This window comes from Morone saxatilis, unplaced genomic scaffold, assembly GCF_004916995.1.
Source record: "Morone saxatilis isolate NCDOM2014 unplaced genomic scaffold, NCSU_SB_2.0 Contig5, whole genome shotgun sequence".
NCBI classification, from domain to species: Eukaryota; Metazoa; Chordata; class Actinopteri; family Moronidae; genus Morone; species Morone saxatilis.
The window spans coordinates 5,978,242-5,989,415 of NW_023340095.1; the positions used below are offsets into that span (position 1 = coordinate 5,978,242).

The 11,174-nt window shown below is 41.1% G+C and overlaps 1 long non-coding RNA gene across 1 annotated transcript in view; it reads left to right on the forward strand.

Moving 5' to 3' along the window:
- The window catches only part of LOC118338904, a 44,969-nt gene that overhangs the window by 12,557 nt on the left and 21,238 nt on the right, over positions 1–11,174 (forward strand). The window lies entirely within an intron of this gene.

The window sequence follows — 11,174 nt, forward strand, 5'->3', positions numbered from 1 at the left end:
ATTAGGACCAGGACCTGGCCCACCCTGACTCTACTTGTGAGAGCACCATGGGACACTGCTGGAAGAGGAGGGAAGGGGAGGGTCTTGTTGCGGATGAGAGAGTTTAGTCGCCTAGTGTGGTGTTCGCTAGGCATCTACCAGCACCAGGCCATCACAACCAGTTCCAAAATGCGAAGTAGCATGTCCAACACACATGCCAGCCTTTGCCAACACACCATTCAGTTTAAGTTCAGACCACAAAGGCCCTTCAGTCTCCTAAAATGGTGTTTGTGAGGAGAAGAATGATCTGTCATTATGGGAAGGCTTAGTTACTGCAGTAGAACCAGCTCAATGACGCAGCAACAAGGGAGACCAAATTAACTGCTAACAGGAGCGTCGCAAACTTGTAGCCGAGAAAAGTGGAAAGGACCTCCATTCTTAATTTTCAGAGAGTCAAAACTCTGGCAGTTTTGCCCAATTCTGTAACAGAAGAATTTGCTTTTGGTATAAAAAGTAAGCATGATAACTCTTTTCAACAGCACCCACAGGACCCTCAAACATCGGTTTTTTACAGTGTTAGTTAATTGTGGGCAACTTCCATTAGAATTACGAAATCAATAAGAAGCCGCGTCTTGCAAAATCGGGGATTTACAGTAGGGGCGAAGGCGCGCGCCCACACCCACTGATATGGAAACAAGCAGGTGACAAATGTAGATTGACATGCCACCAAGATTGTGAAACCTCACGATGTTGTGTGTTGCGCGATACCGGGGTTAGCTGTGTTGGGATCCAGTGGTTTTTCCATGCCCAAAAGAGTGGATTCTTCTGGCCACTGGCTCCAGTATAAGTCCACGCCAAATAAGCAACAATAGTCCAGTGATGCTCAAAACTCGTGATGTATTAAAATAACCAAGCGGAACAGTTGACAAGCCATGACCTACAAACCCTGCGTCAACAAGTGTGAGGTGAAGGACATGTAATGCACTCCTCAACCCTCCAAAGGCTTATTCGTAGAAACTTTTTCCCAAAACTTGGAAGTAGATAAGGGCTTGTGGAGGAAACCTAAGTATGAAAGATAGAAACATTCACAGCAAAGCATTCCAATGCAGAAAATAAGATTGAAATAGCGTTGCCTCGTAACTAGGATGATAACGATTTAAAAAAAAAAAGAAAGAGAAAAATAATGTGCGCGTCCATGCGTAAGTCCAATGGGGCCGTTCCACGCTTATGGAAAGACCGACGGCATTTAGAAAAAAAAAAGGACAGAGCTATCTGAGCATGACGGTGAACAAGTTGGATTGCCCTGTGTAAACGTTCCCATTTTATCCCTCATAGCAGCGACATAGTTTTTGGCTGGGGAAACGACAAAGTACTATCTGTGCTCCACAGTTCCAACGAGAGAAGGCGAAGTGTGGTGATGCCGATCACGCCGCGCTTACTCTCGCGCCTTGCTGTGCCGATGTGTGCCGAACTGCAACGCGTGAGAAGATCGACACATACTTGGCTTTATGTGATTCCAGGAGCATAGGTTAGGCATAACTAAGGCTGCGCCATTTTCCTTTAGCTCATCCAGTAAGACAGCCTGAGGGCCAACATGAAGCCCGCACTCACAACCTGCCTAGGCGAATCAAGCAATACACAAGGTTGTGGGTTGGTCAGACTCATCATTCGCGTTGAATAGCCTGTTTCCAGAGAACCATGATAACTCTCTAAGACCAGAATCTCACCTCAGCCGCTAAAGCGATGATGGGGAGGTAAAGATCTAAGTAGGGGCTAGGTGGAGAAATTCTAAATTTAGTGTATCATGACAGCCACCGTGAATCCTGAAATAGGACCCCTTTATGTCCACATTAGAGTTGCAGAGATATTGAGAAAGAGGAAGGAAGCAAATCATGCACCAGGTGTGTTGTGGGTCTTCTGGAATACATTGTGATGTTAAGGTGTCAAAAGACTGGTGTGTATTTAGGCAAAATTAAGACCGACATGGGGAACCACCCAAGCTAGAGCTGGAGCGCGCCCCCATCTGCGCGGCGGGGTGCTTTCCCAGGCGGAAGGGCCTGCCATCCCCGTCGAGCACTATCGCGCCCAACGCCAGATGCAACTCCTGTTTTGAGCATGAAAGAGTGCTTCTCCCTGCTGTGAAAGTATCACACACTTCCATACGACGTAGCTAACAACTACCAGAATGGATTGAAGCCTGTAAAATCATTTGGGGAGAACCTATAAAGACTCACACAAAGCAGACAACAGGAAGTCCACTCCAAATATCCTGTATCATGAACGGGCAGGTGCGTCAGGAAACCATGCATCCCAACAAACATAACTCGAGAATGGATAGACCCCCTCTGGATTGCCAGCCCGCACCACCAACCTGTGCTAGTAAACTCTAGGTGTCCATGAGATAATAGTTAGTCAGGGTCTCTCGTTCGCTCTGAGCAAACCACATTTTCTTACTCTCTCTGCGAACGCAACAGTTTTGACAGCGCGCTATAGATCCTAGACGAGATTTTAAAGTGTAGACAAACACACTAGATGGCCTAATAGTTGCAGTTATAATATTAGTATTTTGTGAATTACTTTATATATAGAGGTCCTGCTTATCTAGTAATCTTCCAAGAGGCTGCTCAATCACATAAGATGTAGCATATACTATTTATTGGTTTGATTTCTAATTGTCCATCCAGTAGGGTGTATCATTATGGCTATGAAAACTGGAGGGCAGGTATCGATTGCATGTGGGTTACTACGTATTATCTTTGTACTAGCTCTTTGTGGCCTCGTTAGAGGAGCTTGTGGTGAGTGGCATGTAATAGTGGATTTCATCCCAATTCGTGTATAATTGGTGTTATCTTAAAGGGGTAGGCAGTGGCGCTCCAACTCAATCAAACCGATATGGTTGTACATGTATAAATAGTGATTAAATAATAACATATGTACTGCCAGCCGGGTTGTAAGAGATGCATTTGTAATAGTATTGGCACTGGTAAGCACAGAGAATATAATACTGGAATGAGTGAAAAAATACAAAAATAAGTTATGACTGACCCTATACATATACACTACCTAACTCTGATTTTTATAAATTTTGGTAACTTACTGCTTTTATATCAATACACTGGCCTGTTCATACATATTTAGAACGCAATTATAGTATACTAGTGCTGCTAGTTATAAAATAACGCCATCCTGAGAAGTTCTCCGCTATTATTGGTGGCCCATTCCTTCGCCTCGAAAGTGACTAGCTGCACAGACCCATCTGAAAGCTAATGACACCTAGATGGCCAGTTTGATATTCTTCCTTGCGTAGAGATACACCAAGGTTACATCACATAGATGATAGATATATACCTAGAAGGTATAGTTATTTGAGAACGGCTCAGACCTGGTGAAGATGTAGTTTATTAACTTCGCTTGAGATACCACCATCTATTCAAATCTCTCACAATTTACAGACCACTCTAGCTGGAAAATGGTGTTTATAGGGGCTCGGGCTGACCACGATAGGCTTGTGCACGCTACGATTAGTATCTACTAGCTAGTGAATTGACCTAAAATGATATAGCTTCGTGTCCCAATCAACGTCATGCGTGGAGGCTCAATAAAATCTTTGGGTGATCCTTAGCGCTGATAATTTATAGTCCAACGACTGCCTTCTTTAATCCCTTTACGGGTTTTATTTTTTCCATCTTATTTCTTATTTTGTTTTTCTCAGTATGTGCTCTTTGTGGCATAGAATGTGGTGATAATACTATCTGTAATATTGTGCCTTGGCAAATTTGTCCCTCCAACTGTTTATATAGGCACAGTCCTGATGATTTTATTAGTAGCCCACATGTGGGAATTAAGTTTATAAGAATTTGCAGGATAAGTTTGCTGCAGGAGGTCTCCGCTCGCCCACACCGTATAATTATAGTCACCCTATGTGTACGTCACTGTACTTGATATATTATATATATATATATATACTATATTATATTAAATATATACTATATATATATACTATTATACTATAGTACATACGCTACACACACATATATATAAACACACACATATATATCACACACATATATATACACATATACACATATATATATATATATATATATATACACACACACATATACATATACACATATACATATACATATACACATATACATATATACACATATACATACATATATACATATATATATATGTACATCTTTGTGATTGTGCATTGTTGATAGATTTATAGAAAGGCAGTGATCCACAAATTAAAGTTTAATATAATTTATTTCACACATCATTTTTTTTTACATTTTTTAAATCCCTCAGACTGTGGGTGCAAGAGAACAGTGACTAACAAACTCTGCCTCCAGAGGCTTTTTTCAGTTATGTTTTTGGGAGCATTTTCTGACGCAGTTGTTCATAGAAAATATGAATGTCTGTTGAGCAACTCCCCAAATGCATGACACTCATATGGTGTGTTTACTGGTCATGAATTATATTTCACAGCAGGGGACTCTTTGCATGCTCAAAAAGGGATTCCCTGGTGTGCTCGACCTCAACCAATGGGGGCTTCCCATGTGGTCTATTCTAAAACCCTCTTTTCTTAAATCACAACCATGGTGCAGATTTGGCTTCTCCTCTTTCTCAATTGCAAACCAAAGTGGACAAAAGGCCAATTGTGTCCTCCTCTTACCCATCATGCTTTGGCTGTCTTGGTCGTATTCAACGCAATGATGTCACAGCCATTGTTTGATTGCTGTGGTGCTACTGGTCCTGTGTGGCACAATGGGGGGTTGCTGGCATCACCTTCTTCTCTCTTGAACTGTGAGTAGAGAGGTCACGTTGCCCCAGCCAAAACAGTTTGCGTCAGAATGGACGTTTCAGGCCATCCAGATAGCTGTGATTTTTTTTTTCCTAAATGCGTCGAGTTACATAAGTGGAACCTTGGAGTGGGGCATTATTTCTTCTTTTTTTTTTTTTAAATCTTCCTCCTATTCAGATCATTTCCATGCTTTGTCTACTCTCAGTTCTCACAAGCTTTTTACTTCAAGTTTTGGAAAAGTTTCTAGAATAACTTTGAGGTGGAGGATTACAATTTCACTGTTGTCAGGTTTGAGGTATGCTTGTCAATTTCCTGGTTATTTTAATAGATATCATCTGACTTGCTTGTGCTTTCATGGCCAAGAATCCACTTTTGGAGCAATGGAAAAAATGATCCCAACACAGGTCCCAACACACAAATGAATCCACAGTTGTTTCATCTCATTTGGACTGCTTCAGTATGGGTGGGAGCCCTTTTTTACTTACTTATCCCATTTTTGAAACTTTCTTATGATTCATAATGAAGCCAAATTTAAACTGTAAAACATGTGAGGGGTTGTTCTGTTGAAAGTTTGTATTAAACCAAAGCATTTCGACTGCCAGATTTTGACTCTCTGAAATTAAGAATGAAGCTTTCACTCCTCAATTTCACCTCCTGTTAGCAGTTAATTTTCCCCTTGTTGCCCTCCTGTCTATGCAGTATTACTAAGCCTTTTTCCATATATGACAGATCATCGTTTCCCATTCTCAAACCACCATTTTAGAGCACTGAAGGGCCTTTTGTCTGACTTAAACTTGGGTGGCAAAGGCTGGCATGTTGACATGCTACTTCGCATTTTGGAACTGGGTTTATGGCCTTGGAGCTGGAGCTAGAACACACACACAGACAAACTCTCTCATCCCAACAAGACCCTCCCCTCCTCTCTCCAGCGGCAGTAATGGGTGGCAGGTCCTGGCTGAGCGGGATCTTGCGTCAATAAATCGTCATGCAGAGCGACTCCCCTGCCTGGAACACAAACAGAGAGAGGGGCCGTCTGCTGCTGGAGGCCTTGTATAGCTTGTTAAAACCCTCTGAGGTCCGTACAGTCTAACCAGAAAGAAAGCTCATGCTGGGTTTAGTAGATGTTGGTATTGTTTACTAGTCTAAGTTGGTATTTTACTTCTTGGAGTGATCCCAACCTCTTTATCCTGTGCTATTTATGATGATATAGTTGTTGCTGGCTTATGGTTGCACTTTAAGCTGGCAGCCTGCAGAGAATCTGCAATTTCTTCTTGCCTACTTGTGTGTTTGCAGAGTGCACACTTTCGAGTGGAATCAGATAGCTGAATGTCCCTTTGGAATTTTTTTAGGGCAGTTCTGGTATTACTGTTTCATCCCGTGAATACATTTTCTTAACTTGCATTTGCATGTGTTTTTTCATCCATCTCGCCATCCTAAGATTAATTCACACCCTTCACCATCATGTGCGCAACAAAACTAAAAGAGCAGAGCCCAGTAACAGTGTGGATGAAAGGAAACGCGCTACCTTAACTGGCAGGTTTTTAGATTTGCAGGTTGGTATGTGGGGAGTTGCAGTTGTCTTTGTCAGTTTTTGTTGAGGTACAAGGTGGGGGCCGAGGGGAGCAGTTGGTTTTCAAAATAAACACAAGAATTGCACCTCTTCACTTTTCTGAGTCTTATTCAGACCGCTGATCCACGGCAGATGGTTGTGAATTATTCATGTCAAGTTTTTATGACGAGCATGGCCATGTGTAGATTTTATCCCAGAGATTATTTAGTATCAGGGAGGATAGGAGCACTGATTGAGAGGGCTGACGGCACAATAAGTACTTTTCAAGAGATGGTGGAGTGTAAACAGCTGATGCCAGATAAGACTGTTGTTGTTTTTTCACCATTGTGATTGATAAAGCGCTGGAACGTCATCACGTAGGATTAAAGTTTCTTCTTTTGCAGCTGTGACAGTCTGTTTTGTTTTTTATGATCAATTTTGCAGCCATCCTGGCATCTCGATTATTGCTTTCAGGATGTTAATGCTACAGTGCTGAATCACAAATGCACAGTTGGGATTTTTACACTTTTTCATGTCAAATATGAAATTAAATGTTTTAGACTTTTCCGTTTTGGGTCAGGTTTTCCCTTTCTAAAGCAACTTTTAAGCATACTAGTTGGACTTGAGGTCAAGTAAAGTAAAAGTGTGTATTGAGTAACCACATTTAAGCCGAAGCATTGGGCTTAGAGGTAATCAAAGTTAGCTGCTAGTTTAGCCTCCTGCTTCTGAAATAGTCGTTTTTAATTCTCTCATTTGCCCTTTCTTCTCTTCTGTCACTCTAATTTCCTATCTGTCTTTTTTTTCTTCTCTCTGTCTCTCAGTTTTAATCAGTAACTGTAATAAGGACTCACAGTGGGAGCTATCAAAAGCCTGCAGTAGTGGATTAGAAGAGAGTGGCTAGTGTCTGGGCCAGGCCACTGGAAAGTGAAGCATAATCTTCAAAAAGGGAGCTTAACCCCTGCTGGCCCACGCGGATGATTCCTCATTTACAGGGGCCATCCTCACAGGGAAAAGGCTTGGGTTGTGATATGTTTTAGTGTGAACCTTTGGAAAGTTGTGTAAAGTTGACTAAAGTCAACCAAAGCAAGAAGCAAAAATAAGTTGAACTGATTCACAGGAAGTCATTTAAGAAGTTTTTAGGGAGATTGATGCCATTCACTTGATCTGTGCTTGCACCGGCGCTCATATAGTCACTACTGCTATCTAGTGATTGTCCAAAGAGCCAGAGGGACACAATAGCACTCCCTCCTATCTGCGTTTGATGCATTTGAGTGCTGCAGAAATGTTATTGTTCTCATTTATCCTTGGCTTTGCAAAAATTTCCCTCAATGGAAAGATGGATGGGAATGACAGTTGAACCAGACTAAACAGAAGCCTTTTTAAGAGAACAATGGAAGCTGCTGTGGAGAAATAAGATTACTGCCTCATTATTGTCTTCCTCTCCACAGTTTTCCAGAATATTCCATTCAAGTAATCTCATTGCCAGATGAAACAAGTGTGCAATTTAGCCTTCGGAAGAATTTATTAAGCATTCAAAGCTTTGTTTCTGCCGGAAGAGGAGCTCAGAATTGAATTATGGTTTTGTGCTCAAACTGCTGTGCTCTGTTCTTTCAAATAAACAAAGATCCACCAATCTTCTTTTTGTTCTTTCACTATTAATTATTCAATGGTTTTATGGTTGATTTGGTAGCTAAATTAGGCAATATGGCATTTAATTTTCTTGAAATAAGGACTGATAACTTACCTTTTATGTCTTTTTTCTTGTTTTCTGGTTGGCTTTCAGCAGTTACATCAGTAAAGTGGGTTGCATTGAAGCTTTAACACAGACACGCAAAAAAAACATGTAATTACAACTCAGTGGGTTTTATTATGTGGCAAAAATATTATTATTATATTAATTACCTAAGACAAGCATTCAGGTTGTTAGATTCATGTATGTATGTATGTATGTATGTATTCGTGTTTGAATTCACCCCATACCCAGATACAGCCATTGACGACTGACAGTATAACACAGCCCTCAGCACAGCCCAGATGTCCAGTCTCTAATAAATATGGAGATTAAGAACATGCAAGACCTTGAAGATTAACCCATAAGGATCCACATCTGCTACTAAGCTTAGAGTCCGGCTGAAATGCAAGAGGTCACGTTAACTCTCTAATTGTCTATGAGTCTGTGCAGGGCACAACCCCGGTACAGTAAGACAGAGAATCCTTGCTCTTCTCTATTTCCCATCTGGATGGGAGGTGCAATCTGCTGTATGGGTTCAACAGGGGACAGCAGAAAAGAGGGAGGCGGGTCAGGTGGGTCTCTGAGGATGTAATCCTCCTGCTTCTATGAAAAAAACAAAATCGAAAGTTCCCAGCAGTTACACAATCCCTGTTAGGGAGGGCTCAGTGCACCCTGGGTCTCCTAGGGCAGAATGAACTTTTCCAGGCACTAATCTCAGGATAAGCCCTGAAACAGAGGCCTTCAAACTCTGCTGTGGACTAAAAATGCATGAAATGCCCCATGGAGCTGTTGTGTTTGCTACAATTGGCATTCGCTGCAGATTTCTACTCGCTGTGCTAATTCTTTATTTAAATATTCAGGTCCTGCCCTTCAGGAAAGGTTTTTTACGAATAGAAAAGGTTTCAGTATCTTTCGCCGGTAAGAAATAGCCTTTCAGACCAAATTGGTTACATAGATTTATAATCAATTACAATCACTCACCACAGCCTCCTCCACACCAAGAGATACCACAGTGCACAGCCCAAGCCAACAAAACAGAAAAAACACCCTCTTCTTAACTTGAGCTTCGTTTTCCAGGTTGGGTACTGCTAGGATTTCATTAACAATCATTTCTATTAAGTATGGTAATTCATTTAATGTTGATGGTTAAATTAAATTTAACAGACTACCCAATTCATGTTAAAGAGTTAGAGTAGAGGGAGAGAAAGAAAGAAAGCCAGCTGAGTAGAGAGAGAACTGATACTTCTAATGTAATATAATTCTGTTGTTTGGAAGTAAAGTCTGAAAATACAAATGCAGACTCAAGTATTTGAACTATGACAACAAGAGAAGTACATGTGAGGGCAGTGAATCTATCAGCTACTACTTAAAGCACGTCCAGTGTCTCCTTCATTAACTGTTTAGAAAATATATTTGTGTGATATAGGCTATATTTTCTTAATCATCATTAATAATCAACCATAAGTTGCTTGACTAGTTTTGTCCCCCCAAGTCCGGTATAAATCAGCCACTTAAATATGATGCAGACTGACCAATAAAAAGGTATTTCATTCCTAATCGAATTAAGTTGTGGTTTCTAACCACTCTGGCTGCAGAGGCCCACTGAACTAAAAAGAAAACACACACTAAAAACACTAGTTGTTATTATATTACTGGCATTATTGCTGTTCTTTATTGTTGTTTGATCGTCTACTGTCGCTTGCTGTGGATATCATTAAATTAAACAGCTGGTTGCTATCTGTTTATTTGCTTTGTAGTTTATTCACTGTGTGTGTGTGTGTGTGTGTGTGTGTGCCAGTGTAAAAAAAGTGTTCAGACAGTGTTTTAATAGAGTGCAATTGGTTGGTTTTGACAGCAGGCACACTGTTTTGCAACAGTTAGAGCAAACAAAGGGTCGAATACCGCTCCATAAAAACATTGATTGGTGCTGATTTGGATCCAGCAGGTCTATTCAGTTCAATTTAATGACCTAAATCATCCCCAAAAGGACAATTAAATAGTTCCCTGACGTTTGTGTAATGGGTGTGTGTGTGTGTGTGTGTGTGTGTGTGTGTGTGTGAAGGAGAATAGCTGATGACTGTACAAACATTGTAGTTGCCTCGCATTACTGCACAGGTTTTCTCACTGTGTCCCTCCCAGTTTAAACACTATTTCTCAGCCACAGTGCTCAGTCTTGGTTAGGTGGCACCGAGCTCTTGACCTTTCCTCCTCCAAAAACACTTTGAGTCAACGTCAAATACTTTAAACTCAAAGTGGCATCCTAATCCTCAAGCACTTTCATAAGAGTTTTGTTGACTTCAGGATGGTCAGTTGCAACATTAAGTGGCACAGTCTGGTTTAAGGTTTTCTCACTGAGACCTCCTCTCCTCACTATTTTTTTTCTGTCAGGAGCCAGTGTCTGTGTGCTCAGCACCAGCAGGCAGCAGTAGGGTCCTATGGATTTGTTCAAGCAGCGCTGCAAACCAATCCAACATAGAAAAGTCTTCAACTGTCCATCTTGCAATCTCAGACATTAACTTTAGTAGATAACACCACCTGGTCTCCAAATAACTTTTGAAATTCAGTCTGTAGCAAGAGACTAGTCCTAATACTCCCCCAAGTGGCATATGACTAGTTTGCCTGAGGTAAAGGATGAGGATTTCAACCCAGGAGATTTCTGGGTTTATAACTCTGATTGAGCTGGGGAAATCAGGGTTGTGAAAGTGAACGTATTATGTTCCTCACTCAGAGCCTTCTACTCAGCAAGGCTTTTGAACTCCTACTGCTCCACTGGAGCTGCTCAGCTGCCAACGGTAGACTCCTGTGGTTGTACTTGGCAGCTTGCATGTGTGAATGTGTGTAATTTGAAGGCCTTTTAAAAAAAAAAAAAAAAAAAGAAAATCCTGCTTGGTAAACATCCCTTAAATGAATAACAGTTAAGATCCCTTCTCCTGGACTTTATAGCATTAAGAAAACAGCAATGATCCTCCAAGTTGTAAAACTAACAGGAAAAATCCAACTTTAGGTTTACTACATCATTTCTCAAAGAAGTCCTAAATTTTGTCCTACTTGGGCATTACACGAGTTTTGTTTACACACGTTTTGTGATTTTCTCTTTGTGT